The following is a 16,348-nucleotide window of genomic DNA, read 5'->3' on the forward strand; positions in this document are numbered from 1 at the left end:
GATAATGCTGTTCTTCGTTTACCGAATTTCGGTTTCCTTCTTAATTTGTCTTCTCTTTTTCTTTTTTATTGAAGTATAGTTGATTTACAATATTATATTAGTTTCAGGTGTACAGCATAGTGATTCAGTATTTTTATAGATTATACTCTGTTAAAAGTTATTACAAAATAATGGTTATTATTCCCTGTGCTGTGCAATATATCCTTGTTGCTTATGTGTTTTATACAAAGTAGTTTGTATCTCTTAATCCCACACCCCTATCTTGCTCCTTCCCCCTTCCCTCTCCCCACTGGTAACTACTAATTTGTTTTCTATATCTGTGGGTCTGTTCTGTTTTGCTATATACATTCATTTGTTTTATTTTTTATATTCCACAAGTAAGTGTGAATACAGTATTTGTCTTTCTCTGTCTGACTTATTTTACTATGCATGCTGTTCTCTAGGTCCATCCATGTTACTGCAAATGGCAGAATTTCATTCCTTTTTTATGGCTGAGTAATATTCCATTATATATACATATGTAACGTGTATATGTCTTTTTTTATCCATTTGTCTGTTGATGGCCACTTGGTTGCTTCCATATTTTGGCTATTATAAATAATGCTGCTTTGAACATTGGTGTGCATGTATCTTTTCAAATAAGTGTTTTGATGTTTCCGGATATACACCCAGGAGTGGATTTGCTGGGTCATATGGTAATGCTATGTTTAATTTTTTGAGGAACATCCATACTGTTTTCCATAGCAACTGCACCAATTTACATTCCCACCATTAGTGTACAAGAGTTCCCTTATCTCTACATCCCTTCCAACATTTGTTATTTAAAGCTATTCTGACAGGTGTGAGATGATATCTCATTGTGCTTTTGATTTGCATTTCCTTGCTGATTAGTGATGTTGAGCATCTTTTCATTTGCCTGTTAGCCATCTGTATGTCTTCTTTGGAAAAATGTCTGTTCAGGTCTTCTGGCCATTTTTTTGATTGGGTTGTTTGGGTTTTTTTAGTATTGAATTTGATGAACTGTTTGTGTATTTCGTGTATTAAGCCCCTGTTGGTTGTGTCATTTGCAAACACTTTCTCCCATTCCATAGGTTGTCTTTTTGTTTTGTTGGTGGTTTCCTTTGCTGTGCAAAAGCATTTAAGTTTAATTAGGTCCCATTTGGTTCTTTTTACTTTTATTTCTTTTGCCTTAGGAGACTGATCCAAGAAAATATTGCTATGATTTATGTCAAAGAGTGTTCTGCCTATGTTCTTTTTTAGGAATTTTTATGGTTTTAGGTCTTACATTTAGGTCCTTTAACCATTTTGAGTTTATTCTTGTATATGGTGTAAAGAAATGTTCTAATCTCATTGTTTTATGTAGCTGTCCAGTTTTCCCAGCACCACTTGTTGAAGAGACTGTCTTTTCTCTGTTGCATATTCTCGCTTCCTTTGTTGTAGATTAATTGACCATAAGTGCGTGGGTTTATTTCTGCTTTCTATTCTGTTCTATTGATCTGTGTGTATGTTTTTGTGCCAGTACTGTGCTATTTTGATTACTGTAGCTTTGTAGTCTAGTCTGAAGTCAGGGAGAGTGATTCCTCCAGCTCTGCTCATCTTTCTCAAGATTGTTTTGGTTATTTGGAGTCTTTTGTGTTTCCATACAACTTTCTTAAGTATTTGTTCTAGTTCTGTGAAAAATACCATTGATATTTTAATAGGAGTTACATTGAATCTGTAGATTGCCTTGGGTAGCCTGGTAATTTTAACAATATTAATTCTTCCAATCCAGGAACAGGATATATCTTTCCATCTGTTTGTGTCATCTTCAATTTCTTTCATCAGTGTCTTTCAGAGTACAGTTCTTCTGCCTCCTTAGGTAGGTTTATTCCTAGGTATTTTATTCTTTTTGAAGTGATTATAAATGAGTTTTGATCCCCTTCCCTCTTTCTCCTCCTTTGATAACCCCTTTAATGCAAATATTGGTGCACTTAATGTTATCCCAGAGATCTCTTAGATTGACTTCATTTATTAAAATTTGCTTTTCTTTTTGCTGTTATGATTGGTGATTTTCATTATTCTATCTTCCAGATCGCGTATGTGTTCTTCTGTATCACTTAGTCTGCTATTCATTCTTTCTAGTGTGTTTTTTGTTATTGAGTTCGTCATTTTTGATTGAGTTTTTAAAAATATATTCTAGTTCTTTGTTAAAACTCCCACGGTGTTCATCTATTCTTTTCCTTAATTTAGTTAACATCCTTATTACTAATGCTTTGAATTCTTTACCTGGTAATTGTTTATTTCTGTTTGTTATTTATTTTTTCAGGGTTTTTTTTTTTTTTTTGGCTTAACTTTCTCTGACTGTATTGACTCTATGAACAGTTACCTCTTGCAGTCTTTTTTTTTTTTTTTAAATTATTTATTTATTTATGGCTGTGTCGGGTCTTCGTTTCTGTGAGAGGGCTTTCTCTAGTTGCAGTAAGCGGGGGCCACTCTTCATCATGGTGTGCGGGCCTCTCACTATTGCGGCCTCTCCTGTTGTGGAGCACAGGCTCCAGACGCGCAGGCTCAGTAGTTGTGGCTCACAGGCCTAGTTGCTCCGCGGCATGTGGGATCTTCCCAGACCAGGGCTCGAACCCGTGTCCCCTGCATTGGCAGGCGGATTCTCAATGGCTGCGCCACCAAGAAAGCCCCCTATATATATATATATATACATATATTAGGTTGGTTATATATCCTGATCTTGGAGAAGTGGCTTATATAGGAGACATCCTATAGGGCCCATCATCACACTCTCCTCTGGCCACCAGAGCCATATGCTCTAAGGGTACCCCCTATGTGGGCTGCGTGGACCCTTCTGTTGTGGTGAGCTGACTACTGTAGGTGTGCTGGTAGGCGGGGCTTGCCCCCAGCCAGTGGCTCTCAGGCCCTGCCTCATGTGGAGGATGCTGGCCCACTGGAGGGTGGAACTGAGTCCTTGGGTGACTGCTTGTGGGGCTTGAGGTGGGGGGGGTTCCCAGGGCTGGTTCCCCCCATATGGCTGGTTTCTTGGCCTGTGGGGTCCTAGGACTGGTGTCTACTGGCTGGTGGGCAGGTAAGCCCCTGGTGCTAATAGGCTAGAGGGAGGATTCCAAAACGGTGCTTGCCAGTGTTACCGAAAGCTCGGCCTCTCTGTACACCGGTGCAAATCCTGGAGACAGAGTGTTGGGTGAAATAGAAAAGGATGGCTTTATTGTTCAATACTCTGCCAGGCAAAGGGAGACACACTGGGCTTCTGCTTCGAAAAACTATGTGTCTCAACCCCAGAGGATTTGATGAAGGGTTTTACAGCAGTGGTTCAAAGGTGGGGTCTCTGACAAGATTAGGGTGTGAGCAGGGCTTGCCCTCCCTTAATCTCATCTCAGGTGGTCGGCTCTTAATCTTGATGGGCTTCTCTGGTCCCCTTAATCTTTCCTCAGGTGGTTTCCTGGCTGCTCCTCCCTAGATTAGCAACTGTTCAAATCCGCCCTTTGGAACTCAGGGAAGGTCATGGAGGCTGGAGTCTTGCCTATAAGAAGTGGTGGACAAAAGGAGGCCTCCGTGCTCAGGCCCCACTCGGTTTCACCAGCACCAGTGTTCTTGTAGTAGAATGAGTTCCCAAAATGGCTTCTGTCAGCATCTGTGTTCCCAGAGGGAATCCCAGTTTCTTCCTGCCTCTCTGGGAGGCTCTCCAAGATCAGCACATGAGTTTAACCCAAGCTCCTTTAAAACTACTGACTCTTCACTGGGTCTTGCAGCATGTGAGATTTTGTGTGAGCCCTTTAAGAGTGAGTCTCTTTTTCCAAGGCAGCTCTCCCTATGCAACTCGCCCTATGCAAGCCCTCCAACTCTCCCTATGCAAGCCCTACTGACCTTCAAAGCCAGGCATTCTAGGGGCTCAACTTCCTGGTGCAGGAACCCCAGGCTTGGGAGCCCAATGTGGGACTCAGAACCTCACTCCTTGGTGAGAACCTCTGCAATTGTTATTATCCTCCAGTTTGTGGGTCACCCAGCTGCGGGTGTGGGTCTTGATTAGACCTTTCTCTGCTCCTCCTACTCATCTCATTGTGATTCCTTCTTTGTATCTTTAATCGTGAAAAACCTTTTCTGCTAGTCTTCAGGTCATTCTCATCTCTAGTTGCTCTGTAAATAGTTGTAATTTTGGTGTGCTGGTGGGCAGAGGTGAGCTCAGGGTCTTTTACTCCACCCTCTTGGCCACTCCACCTCAATAAAACCAATTCTTGACAATTGCATGATCATAGCAACTTGAAGATAGTGATTGAATTTTTTGGACCTACACTTTTATACTTTCATGGACTAAATTACTGGCAAGAATGATAAATGAAAGGGAAACCTGCTTCAATTTTTTTCTTGTACAGCTGTTAACATCTTATACCTTCAGTCATAGTAAACTGCCCCATCTTTGTATACTTAACAGTGGTTCTTAAAGTTGTCAGGTGACAAAATACATAGATATATGGTGCTGTTTCTAGAACATTGATCTAAATTAAAATTATTATATGTATATAATTCTAGGCTATGTTGGAATTCTACTAAGAACAAATTGTAGCACATGCTAAAGTTTAAGAAAAAAAATGTGTTTCAAAGTGTATGTTGTAGCCATAGAAAAATCTCAATAATACATATATAATACTCATATGTTAAGCCAGTTAGCTTCCTGGAGAAGACTTCAAAATTATTAGTTTTCATCTGATCATCGTTTTGAATGATTTAACCAAATGTACTGTTTTGTTGGATAAATGTGGGGTGTTGGGTTGAACAACTCCGGGAGACACCATTTATGTTATATTCATATTATGCTGTCACCTGAATGATGAAAAATATTTGCCAAAGATGATAATTTGGAGCTTAGAGAAGATGATCTTAAGCATTATTTTTTTCTGAGAATAATCAGTTTTCAAGACCAATTGTAGACCCAGCCACCCCTAGTTTGTGTCATTAGGATCAACTTCTCTGAAGTCCCTTTTAAGTCAGATGGGGTTAGCTTAACCCAGACAAGGAAATCGCCTGCTGACCCTTGCCTACGTGCTGTACAATGCCCCTCCAGCTAAGAGTCAAAGTCAGTGCTGCCTCTGGCTAGTTAGAGGCTACAGCAGCAGGAAGGGACTTGTTTATCTGAGTAGAAGTGACAAGCTTGGCTTGTGGTTCAAGGAAGGGGGAGGGGAGCTTGGGAATGCTGAAAATCTGTCTTGACTGCCTTGTTTTCTACCGGATTTATAAGCAGATTCCACAAATCCAACCACTGTGGTCTAAAGCTGCCCTGCCTCCTACCTCCGTGGTCTTTCCCCATAGGTTCCAGTGCCTCACCCCTTGAGTGTTCCTTGGGGCTGATATCTTAGTATGAATCAAAATGAGTTTTGGGGGAGGGATAAATAAGCAGAATATTCACAAGAATATTCTTAAAGCCCTGCAGTGCCAGCAAGGAAAATACAACTGGAATGTAAAGTCTCTAAAACCTTGGAAACGTATGGGGTAGATTTCCAGAGGTTAATCCAGACACATATACAACCCAAAGGCCTGGCAGGCAGAAGAAACTATGAAACTATAGGCACATTATGAATTCTAAGAACTAGGATCTTCCTCCTTATCCTCATCTGTACAAAACTTAACTTAAAGAAGAGATCAAATATCCAGTCAGCCTTTTGAAGGGTGGAAAATTATAGTAAAAGAGCACCAGATGGACATTCAAGGCACACGAGGCTAGTCTTAGCTTAAGTTCTAATAAGCTGTTGGGAGACACCGAAATCCTGTGCCTCAGTTTCCTCACCTGCTACTTATGGAGGTTAGGGCTTTTTTGGTTGCTTTCAAAGGGCTCTTCTGGTTGTACATGTTTAGAATGCATTTGTGGAGTTCATGTTGCATCTCACAGTGTACCTGTAAAGCAGAATAAGAAATGGAAGGCAGCATTGCTGTTTTTATAGTTTCTTTAGCAGGGAGCTGTGTCTGTAGTGGCACAGGAGATACAGTGGTGGTTTATGATGTGGGAGTAGAATGGCTTTTTGGCACTGAAAGGTGAAACTGCTGCGTTTGCATCCCTTCTTGAAGCCCAAATAGCTCCCTTAACACCAAGTGACCTCGATTTCATGCCCTGTCTTTCTTGTCCTCACCCATGTTCCACTCTTAAGATGGTCTAATAATGGATTCATGATCAGAAGGTCCCACATCTGATTAGATCTTTGATTTATTGTCTGACCCTAGGCGAGTCACCTTTTCACTTAGATCTTAGTTTCCACATGCAGTAGGAAGTTCTTAAAACAGCCATGGATTATTCTGAATGACTTGCTACCATAAAAATGCAGATAACTTAAGGGACTTCCCTGGCGGTCCAGTGGTTAAAACTCCACGCTTCCACTGCAGGGGGCGCGGGTTCAATCCCTGGTCGGGGAACTAAGATCCTACATGCTGCATGGCCAAAAATAAATAAATAAATAACTCTGAAGAACACTCCAAGTTTTTAGGATTGGGAAAAAAAGAAATGTAGATTAACCAAACGCTATTTTGTAACTATCTGTAAAGCACCTCCCCTTCATCACCACCACCTTTATCTTTCTAGGTCTGCTTTTCTTGGGCTGATATTAAAATTGATTATTTTTAATTCACTGAGTTAATGCACTGGGAACTAGAGGCAAGCTGACTTACAAATAAAAGTATGAGTTTAGGTTATCTACAAACAGATGGGCAATAAAGACTTGATAGTATCAGCAAAGCCACAGGTTGTGGGCTTATGGAGAGCTAGATAGTGTGTGAGATCAATCACTCTGAAAAAGTTCACTGAACCTTGGGATAGAACTCTGTGCTAGATGGAAATCCCCATATCTTCATATCTGAGTTTAACAGCTGTATTGGAGGCTGCACCTCTGTGGCTTTTATTTCAACCTTAATCAAACAAATTTTGGGTGCCCAGGGAACAGATTTTTTTGTAGGTTAGGTTTATAGAAACATTTATGTTGCTAGCAATTTAGAGATGTGACTCTTTTGTTACATTCTCTAGTCCCGCCAATTCATGGCAACCTAAGAAACTGAGACCAACTCAGGAGGTCAAAGAAAATAAACTGGTTTCTGACACTGAGAGCTACAGAGTGTGGTGCTGTATAGTCTGTGTACTTATCCAGATATGAGAGAGATCAGTAGTGGGCTTCTATTATCTTATATAAGGCATGTCTGGCCAGCTTCTAGGAGACATGTACTGTGCAACCTGTTCTAGAACTGATTTTCTCAGACACAGAACATTCTGTGGTATCACCAAACCATACACAAATTCTGATTTAACCTTTAGAGGCCATAGACCTGCAAATGCTAACAATAAATGAGACTTGTACACTGGAAACTACAAAATATCATTGAAAGAAATGAAAGAACTGAATCAGTAGAAAGACATCCTGTAGGAAGTAGGAAGACTTAATATTGTTAAGACGGCAGTCCTCCCAAGTTGATGGGCACAGTCAATGCAGTCTCTGCTGAAATTCCAGATTTTTTTTCAGAAATGGTCAAGCTGATTCTAAAATTCATATAAGAGGGAACACAAGGGACTTTATAGAGTATCCCAAAAAATCTTCAAAAATAGAACAAAGTTGTTGGACTCAGACTTAATAGTTTTAATTTTTTTTTTTTTTTTTTTTTTTTGGCCACGCTACACGGCTTGGGGGATCTTAGTTCCTCGACCGGGGATTGAATTGAACCCAGGTCCTCAGAAGTGAAAGCGCTGAGTCCTAACCACTGGACCGCCAGGGAAATTCCCCAGACTTAATAATTTTAAAACATACTACACAGCTGCAGTAATTAAGACCATGCATTATTGGCATAAGGAGAAATATGGACTTCAGACTCTGGGACCCCGGTTTTCAGGCCTCCAGCCTCAGATTGAATTCTAGCCCCAGACTTCCTGGTTCTCCAGCTTGCAGATGGCGGATTGTGGGACTTCTTGGCCTCCATAGCCTTGTGAACCAATTCCTATAATAAATCTCCTCTTATGTATGTCTTTCTCTATATATCCTGTTGGTTCTGTTTCTCAGAGAACCCCCACTAATACAATGGATGAAACTTGAAAACTTGCTGAGTGAAAGAAGCCAGACACAGAAGGTCACAAATTGTATGATTCAATTTATATGAAATATCCCAAATAGGCGAACCTTTAAAGACGGAAAATAGATCAGTGATTGCCCAGGGACTTGGAGCGGGGAGGTGGGCATTGGGGAGTGACTGCTACCAGCACAGGGTTTTTTTGTGGAGGGGGATTAAAATAGTCTAGCAGTGTGGTTGCACAACCTTCTGAAAATGCTAAAAAGCACTGAATTGTATACTTTAAAAGGGTGAATTTTATGGTATGCGAATTATATCTCAATTTAAAAAAAACCCGAAAGCAATATTAAAGGTAATTTTTAAAAATATAAACTTATTTATTTATTTATTTTTGGCTGCGTTGGGTCTTCGTTGCTGCACGCAGGCTTTCTCTACTTGCGGCGAGTGGGGGCTTCTCTTCGTTGCGGTGCGCGGGCTTCTCATTGCGGTGGCTTCTCTTGTTGCGAAGCATGGGCTCTAGGCACGCGAGCTTCAGTAGTTGTAGCACGCGGGCTCAGTAGTTGTGGCTCGAGGGCTCTACAGCACAGGCTCAGTAGTTGTGGCACAGGCTTAGTTGCTCCACGGCATGGGGGATCTTCCCGGACCAGGGCTCGAACCCGTGTCCCCTGCATTGGCAGGCAGATTCTTAACCACTGCGCCACCAGGGAAGTCCCTAAAGGTAATTTTAATTTTCAAAAAAAAAAAAAAAAGTTTTTGAGAATCTGCTATGGAAGCAGTATATAGTATAATGTAAAAACACAGATTCTAAAGCCACACAACCTGGGTTGAAGTTCCAAATCCCTGCTTACTAGCTGTGTGATCTAGAGCAAGTTACTTAACCTCTCTGTGACACAGTTTCTTTATCTATATATAAAGTGCTTAGAACAGTGCCGAACACATGGTGAGCACTCTATAAGTGTTTGTCATTTTAACTATATGCCATAAAATGTACTAGGCAGTAGCGGGAAGCAAAAACCCGTATCAAGGAAGCTGTGCCGAGCATAAATATCAGTTAAGGGTGGAGTCCAAAGCAGATTGCTTCATTTGCTTTATTGTCTGAACTCTGCTCCATGCTCACTCGTGAAAAGAGCCTGGGTTTAGTGGAAAAGGAGGGAAAGATAATGTGGGTCCAAGGATACAATACCTGAATTTAATCTTGCTACCTGGGTCCTGGAAAAAGGTCCAAAATATGTTAGGAGAGATATATAGAGAAAAAACCAGAGCAAGGGATGGTGAACAGTACTTAATATAGTTTTGTTGTTCAGTTGAATGTGTTGGGCAACAACTCTGAGGGTTTTCCTCTGGAATTTAGACACTAACCTCATGATCGTTGTTCTCTTGTCCTATCTTTGTTGGGATCTTTTTTGCTCTTTCATTTCAAAATGTAAGATCAAGCAAACCTTTAAAGTTCATGTCCCTGCCACATTTTTATTCCCAGGACAAATCAAGAACCCAGAAGGGTGGCGGGAGTTTCAGGTAATCTTTGCATCCCTTTGCTTTAAACTGCTTTCTGCATCTTTGTAGGGGTGCCTTTACAGTTATTTTTATTTTTATTTTATTTTATTACAGTGATTTTTCTGTAGATCTCAGTCTGTTGACAGACACCAAATAGAGATTCTAGTAGAAGGACTGGATTGCATACCCCTTTTGAGGGAATGATATAAGGTATTAAATTCCCTACTTAGAAGGATAGAGGAAAACCCTGTTGTCCATCTTTCTCTGGTTTTACACTTCTGAATTCTCTTCTACTATGTAAATATATTTTATACATACTTGATTTCATCATAGTTCTGCTTTCTTGAATATTCTCCATTGGATATCAATAAATAATTATAATGCCTTGTATTCTTACTCTTTACATATTATTTCTTGGTCTTTACATACAACCCTTTGCCAAAGAGATGTTAATTGACTTGTTTAAGGTCACACACAAGAACTTGCTGACCCAGAATCATTACTTAGATCTCGTGACTCCTTTGCTTGTATTAGGAGAGGTTTCTTCCCTTTTACTGTACATTTCTCCTAGAACTTTCTATTGAGAAATAATCTGGGTGACGAAAATATGGCGAATTCCAGGGCAGAAGGCAGCCGAAGCCTGAAGATTAATGCCAGGGCCTCATTATACTGGCATCCACGCTGGTACAGGTATAGCGTTATTTAAAATTCATTCGATATCAGATTTTTCTCCTAGGTGAATCTCATATCATCTTTTTAAAGATGCATTGAACTTTGTCTCCCTAAAGATTATTAGTAGTGATATATGAGAAAAAGTATGACTAATAAATGATAGGGCAATGAGCAGAGTTGGCTTGAAGTTCTCTGGAATACCTTAACAAAGCTTAACAGATCCCCAAGTTATTACTATAGAAAAGCTTTACCTGTGGGAAGCAAGGGAACTTCAGAAGAGATGGCAGTGGGTGTGTGTGGGGTGTGTGTGTGTGTGTGTGTGTGTGTGTTGGGTGCGGGAGGGTGGAACATGATTCTGAAATCCTTTTATTCTAAAACTGTAAATGTCCTCTCATATGTTTTATGTCATTTGTCAGAATGTCTCTGGTTAGGTAGTGTAAGAATGATAATACATTATGTTATAGATTAGGAATTAAAACACAGGGGAATGATAATATTTGGCCAAAGAGAGAGAAAGAGAGAGTACTAAAACGTAGCTGCCAATTTAGAGCCTTATCTATTCAGGGTGATCAGCTCGGTGCTCTGTGATGACCTAGAGTGGTTGGATAGGGAAAGTGGAAGGGAGGTTCAAGAGGGAAGGGATATCGGGATATATGTATACGTATAGCTGATTCACTGTGTTGTACAGCAGAAGCTAATACAACATTGTAAAGCAATTATACTCCAATAAAGATGAAAAAATAAAAAGAACCTTATGTATTTTTAAAAATAAATATATATTTTTCATTTTTGGCTGCGCTGGGTCTTCGTTGCTGCACACGAGCTTTCTCCAGTTGCGGTGCGCGGGCTACTCATGGCGGTGGCTTCTCTTGTTGCGGAGCATGGGCTCTAGGCACGCAGGCTTCAGTAGTTGTGGCTCGAGGGCTCTAGAGCACAGGCTCAGTAGTTGTGGCACACGGGCTTAGTTGCTTCACAGCATGTGGGATCTTCCCGGACCAGGGCTCAAACCCGTGTCCCCTGCATTGGCAGGCGTATTCTTAACCACTGTGCCACCAGGAAAGTCCCAGAACCTTATCTATTAAATTAGAGCCTGGTGAGTTTCCTCTGTATTAAGTAAGAAAGGAAGGTAATGCGGGTTTAAGGCAGAGTTCCCAAACTTGGTTGCATACTGGAATTAACCTTCAGAGCTTTAGCAGATCCCAGTACTTTGTTCCCATTCCCAGAGACTCTGATTCTGACTTAATTGATGCATCTTGGGCGCTGAAACTTTCAAAAAACTCCTTCAGCCACACTGGTTTAAATCTGGGAGGGGGTTAGAGTCGGGGAAAGGAAATCTACAATCAGTTTTATCTACTTTTACTGTAAGTATACGATGTTTTAAATTTAAAAACTATGAAGCAATTTATAAAAAAGAACACGAAAGTTGAAAATTTAAGATTTAAAAAAATCAGGTACTTCACAGAAGGAAGGTGAGAAAATTGTAGTAGAAGCCTGGTAATATTTACTATAAGGATACATTAAATTTAGATTTCAGGAAATAATTTTCTTATTCCTGTGATACACAGATATATGAGTATTCTAATTGTGCTATTATGTCATGACATTGGTATGAAATCTTATCCAAAAGGAGAGGTCATTTGAAGATATCATAATTTGAATAATAATAATAATAGTTATTATTATAGGAATATTTTTATTTCTATAATTATTATAGGAATAATTAATAATAGCTACTGTTTGCTATGTGCTAGGTATTGTTCTAAGGATCATTTAATTCTTACAGCGACTCTTGGAGTTAGATAATACTGTAAACCCAATTTAACAGGTGAAAAAAAATGAGGTTTAAGAGAAATTAAGTAATTTGCTCAAGAGTACGCAGCTAATTAGTAGCAGAAATGGGTATATTGGGTTTCAGAAATGCATTGGGCTATACTTCTGAGACTTGTAATAAAGACTGAAAGGTAGCTGAAGCTTGGGAGTATGCCTTTTTGGCCTTTGTTGTGGAAGATATAAAAGACCTCAAAGAAAGAAGCATCTAAAAACAAAGCATCTTCCTCATGCATATAAGTTCAGAGCAGGGAAGAAAGGGACAAAGGCAGATGGCTGAGATGGGGCCAGCTGTTGGGCTGCACTGGGGCTATATTAAGATAACAGGCCAGCTATAGAAGAATCGCTCACTTCTATTTAAGAAAATACACGCCTACGCACCCTACTCACCCACACCCACATTCGCTATATCTGCGTGCGCACACGCAGTGGTTCTGCGTTTTTTTGCTCACTGAATTTATTTTCCAACTATTCTCCTTTAACATTTAGCAAGTCTTTTGGCACTTTCATTATGTTGTGCCTGTGTTAAGAAGAAAGGGATTTTATCCACATTTATGCCAGTGCTTTGAAGGAAAGCCACACTCTCTTGAGATCATCATGGTGGGCCAGTAGTAATCAGAGTTAGAGACCGTCAAGTAGAGTATATTATTCAGGAACAGTACGTTGGACCCCTTGGTCTGAAAAGTAATTATGCTACACACATGGATTCTTGTTAGAAGAGGAACTTGTAACTACTACCATTGAAGAACACTTTTACAATCTCATTAATTCTCACTAGAATCCTCTGAGCTAAGTGGTCATGATGATCTCAGTTGTAAAAATTAGAAAACCAAGGCTTTACAAGGTTGAGATAAATCCATTCTGCATCTCCACCTCTGGTGCCTGTGTTCTTTCTACTATACCACAGTTTAATGAAGATGATATATTAACTTTGTTCCCGAAAGTTCCAACTTGTCTGTTTCCCAGATAGGAAAGATAATGCCTCCAGCAAGCAATAAGAAAGGACTTGATAAACGTCAGCGCTTTACCTTGACTTTAGGCCAAGAGAGCCCTCTTTGAAGCCATAAATCTTGACTTAGTGATTCTACCTTATCTTTAATTCTGATCACTAGTTAAGAAGAAGATTTTAAAGAAGAGTTTTTCTTCTGTCTTTTCTGTCACCCTCAGCCAGTTTTCTTTTGATGTCTCTGCTTTCAAATTTTTCTGCCTTCCAGACTTTCTTCCTTTTCATTTTTTTATTATAAAATAATGAAGGCTTAATTCAGACTATCTGAAAAATAAAAAATGGAGGAAAAAAATCAATCTTACTGTCACCATTGTTGCTGTAACATTCTGATATATTTCTCTTTTGGGTTCCCCTGCACAGGTGTTTCCCCCTAACCAGTACCGGTGTGGGCTTCGCTTATATATGTATATTTTAAAGATCTGCTTTTATCATTTAATGTGCTACCATTAAAATTCCCCATTTATTAAAAATTTTCATGAACATAAAGTTAATGTATTTATAGTATTCCACTCTATAGCTATAGAAAAATTTAACATCCCTCTTTGTATTAGTTAGGGTTCTCCAGAGAAATAGAATCAGCAAGAAGTGTGTGTGTGTGTGTGTGTGTGTGTGTGTGTGTATTTATCTAGCTATCTATCAGTCATCAATATATCTACCTATCCAACCTATGAAGATATATGAAATCCATGGATACTTGGCAAGTTCAAAATCTTCAGGGTAGGTGAAAACCCAGGGAAGAGTTGCCATTTGAATCCAAAGGTAGTCTGCTGGCAGAATTCCCTCTTCTTCTGGGCAGGTCAGTCTTTTTCTATTAAGACTTTCAGCTGATTTGATGAAGCCCACCCACATTATGGAGGGTAATCTGTTTTACTCAAAGTTCACTGAGTTAAATGTTAATCTCATTTTAAAAATTCCTTCACAGAAACATTTAGAATAATGTTTGACCAAATATCTTGGTAGCATGGCCTAGCCAAGTTGACACAAAAATTAACCATTACACTCTTTTTGATGATAATTTGTTTAAATTTTTATCTTTTTTATAGAAAAAAGATATCTTCTTTATCTTTTTTTGTAGAAAATTTCAAATCTATACAAAAACAGAAAAAAGTAGGTAGGATGGGAAGACGGCTACCGATGTATTAATCACCCTAATTCAACACTTTTCAACACATGGTCAATCTTGTTTTTTTTACATCTCCACCCACTCTCCTTCAAGTCCTGGGATTATTTTGAAGTAAATGTATATTTTTGCTTTCAAGAGAAATAGATGACAGTACAATAAAAATGTTTGTCTGTGTTCAGAAACATCTTCCATTTAAAAAAGATCTTCTTATAATTGACTCCTAGGATAGAAATTATCGGGTCAAAATTATAAATGTCCTTAAGGCTCTTCATTTACATATTGCCAAATTTGTTTCTGTAAATGTTGAAATTTTGATAACGTGTCAAAAAAAAGAGAGAGCTTTTGTTTGTTTTTTTTTTTTAAACCCTCTTGCACTGTTGGTGGGAATGTAAATTGATACAGCCACTATGGAGAACAGTATGGAGGCTCCTTAAAAAACTAAAAAAGAGTGAGCTTTTTAATAAAGCTCCTCAGTGCATCAAAGTTCTTTCTTTCATTTTTTTCTTAAGTGGATAAGCAAAAAAAAAAAAAAAAAAAATTGCATCTTGTTTTTCTTTTAATGTGTATTATTTAATTACTAGTTAAGCTGAATATCTTTAATCTTACTCCCCCGTGGTTTCATATTTGTTAAACATTTTGGTTTGATGAATTTGTTTTCTTCAGTTTTTCATTTTCCATGGCCATTTATTTATTGGCACCTTAATGATTTTCTTATTTATTGCTATAAAATTTCTATGCTTTTATTTGTTCATTGGTTGATCTCTTTTTTTTTTTTCTATTGGAAAGAATCTTTTCTTTAAAATTTAGCAAGTCCTTGCCAATCCAATATAACTTATACTGTTATTTTTTATGTTTCTTAAAACATACAGTCATTTTTCCAACTAAAATTTATTTTTACATAGGGGGGAAGCAAGGATCTAAAGTATTTTTGCCAAATGAGTAACCCATAATATGCATATTATGCATAATTCATATAATGCGTAATCTATCTCAGTACTTCTCAATACCCAGGTATAGTTTAGTATCTCCTGGGAAGCATGGAGATACTCTTCCTTTTTTCAATGCTGATAGGTGAAATCATAATCTATTGGATTCATAATCATCATAATCTCTTCCAGGGTTGGGAGGTGGTGAGCTCCAGTACTAGTACTAGTATTTTTTTTAAAAAGCTCACTAAAAGATTCTAGTGTACAGCCCAAGTTTGAGAATCTGCTTGTTTTTTTCATGCTGACTTCTTTATATTAAATTTCTAAATATGTGTTTTATTTATAGGATATTTACATGTTCTATTAATCTTTCTATTTTTCAGTGTCATTGTGTGTGAGTGTGTCTATGGGTAGGTGTGTGTGTGTGTATGTGTGTGTTAAGCTTTGTCATATATTCAGGTTTAGAACATGCCTCTCGGGCTCAAAGTTTGATTTGTTTTGTTTTTAGAATAAAAGATTACCTCATGCTGGGATGTTGCTAGTTCCCTTCCTCATCTTGCTGGAGCCCTAAGTTTCCAAACAAACCACCTATAAGAGCTCTCCCTGAACTCCTTATCTTAGTCTTCTCATTCATAGCTAAACATCTTTAAAAAGCTGCCTAAACACATTTTCTCCACATCCTCACTTTCTATTTATTCCCTGAACCACACCACTCTCTGGCTCTGCTGCTGCCCTGACACTACTCTTTCTATGGCCAAGAGTGATCTCCATGTTGCCTGTATCCACTGGTGACTTTTTTCTCTAAATTTTCATCAGCTTTACGACCAAACGCCTGAGCAAGAGATGTGAGATAAACTAACTAGGTTGCAGAGGTAGACAGTAGGTAAAGATGGACAGTTCAGTTATAGAGTCAAATGCAGGCAAGAATAAGCAACTTGGGTTTTTGGTGGCGTGAACAGAACACAGGGGCCAGAGGTCCCGGGGTGTGTGGGTAGACATGAAATAGAGCAGGGATGGGGTGATGGCCATGATTCAGGCTCTAGGCCGGCAGGGGTGTTTATCTGGGGGGAGATGTCTTCCCATTCGTAGCAGAACCTCAGTAACCAGAGTATAGAGCAAAGTTCTGATCTCATGAAGGAGGATTCATTTAGGCAGAGAGGACAGTAAGACCCTATACACCCATGAGGATGGATTCAGGATGGGACCCCAGATTGGACAGTGCTTGGATCCAAAGCACGGGTGACCAGACATGCCTTGTGAAAA

The 16,348-nt window shown here is 39.1% G+C and overlaps 1 protein-coding gene across 5 annotated transcripts in view; it reads left to right on the forward strand.

Annotated features, from left to right (window-relative positions):
- STYK1 (serine/threonine/tyrosine kinase 1) overlaps positions 1-16,348 on the forward strand; it is a 46,114-nt gene that overhangs the window by 672 nt on the left and 29,094 nt on the right. The gene's annotated exons all lie outside the window — the stretch shown is intronic.

This window comes from Balaenoptera acutorostrata, chromosome 11, assembly GCF_949987535.1.
Source record: "Balaenoptera acutorostrata chromosome 11, mBalAcu1.1, whole genome shotgun sequence".
Taxonomy (NCBI): Eukaryota; Metazoa; Chordata; class Mammalia; order Artiodactyla; family Balaenopteridae; genus Balaenoptera; species Balaenoptera acutorostrata.